The following is a 1,695-nucleotide window of genomic DNA, read 5'->3' on the forward strand; positions in this document are numbered from 1 at the left end:
TTCCCTCTCTTTTCCATTCTAGAACCGAAGGAAAAAAAAGCTATTTCCTAAGGGAAAGTCTCCACGCAGTAACCAGCACCCTCTTGTGTTCAGAGCGACCAGAGGCCAAATCCCGTGCCAAGTAACTCCGGATGACCCCGGAGCTTCCTCCTAGAGCACCTTCCACAGCCCCAAACCTGACATAACAGCAGGAGCCTGAAGTCTTATGTTTCTCCAATAGCTACTGGCTATTGCCTAGACAGGAAAGCAGTAACTAGCACGGCTTTATGTACCTTAATTTTCTCAAACACCATTAGAAATATTCTGATAACAAATAATCTGAATAACTTCTGCCCCAAGTTTTTCTTTTGAGCTACCACGAAGCTTCTCAAAATAGAGTTTACACAATGTCTTCAACAGAAGCCAGGAAGTTTCCTACGGCTCTTCAGATCTCCCATGCTTTAGTCAGTTAAGGATTTGTGAGCTAGAAATAGCCCTATAAATAGTGTAATAGCAATGAAATGGTATAAGAAATTCCAAATCAGAACAAATACGTAGTTTGGCTAGGGTACAATACTGGTATCTAAATAAAAGAACAACTGATGCAACCACCAAGTGGATCAGTTCTCCAGGCACTAAATTGTCCCTGAAGTCTATTCTTGTTTATGTGGTTTTCCTGTTTGGAGTACTTTGTACAGAAACTCAGAATTGCATATAGTTTGCATACAGTTCTCTGTAGAAACTACTTAATAGCTGCAGAGTTTAATGTGTACAGGTAGTGTGTGATAGCTGTGAATTCATGTGCCTGGCTTCCAAAGGAAGTTAAAAATCCATTAATTCCTCACTTACTAACCTCTAAACTGGATAACAGCCACAGTAGTTCTAATTATAGGACACATGTTTACATAAGGGCCTGCAAACAGGAGAAGTATAGCCATGACCATGTGCCACCCAAACCAGGGTAAGTTAGACCACATAGTGACACTTAATGAAGTTTCTATATCCAGCACACAAAAAATAAAAAATTAATAGGTTTCTCAAGAACCGTTATTCCTTTTTTTCACCCTTTTTCTCTCAATGATCTTGTGCCCCACACTTGGGCAACAAAATCTGCTTCTGTTTGAAAGACAGGCGTCTCCTAAGGAAGACAGGAGCCTCCCTTGGAATGGAGAATGTAAAGCCCTTCCCTCTGAAGTATTATAAGTTTGAAGTTAAGGGGCCCTCAGGCAAAAGGACATGAGACTAGGAATAGCAGTTCATTGCTAGTGTGTGTGACAAAGCAAACAAACACCAGCATTGCGTTAACGCCAGTCGGGGCCCGGACCCGGACCCGGACCCGCACCCGCACCCGCACCCGGACCCGCACCCGGACCCGGACCCGGACCCGCACCCGGACCCGCACCCGGACCCGGACCCGCACCCGGACCCGCACCCGGACCCGGACCCGCACCCGGACCCGGACCCGGACCCGGACCCGGACCCGGACCCGGACCCGGACCCGCACCCGGACCCGCACCCGCACCCGGACCCGGACCCGGACCCGGACCGCACCCGGACCCGCACCCGCACCCGGACCCGGACCGCACCCGCACCCGGACCCGCACCCGCACCCGGACCCGGACCCGGACCCGCACCCGGACCCGGACCCGCACCCGCACCCGGACCCGCACCCGGACCCGCACCCGGACCCGCACCCGGACCCGCACCCGGCCGCGG

This window comes from Taeniopygia guttata, chromosome Z (assembly GCF_048771995.1).
Source record: "Taeniopygia guttata chromosome Z, bTaeGut7.mat, whole genome shotgun sequence".
Lineage (NCBI taxonomy): Eukaryota > Metazoa > Chordata > Aves > Passeriformes > Estrildidae > Taeniopygia > Taeniopygia guttata.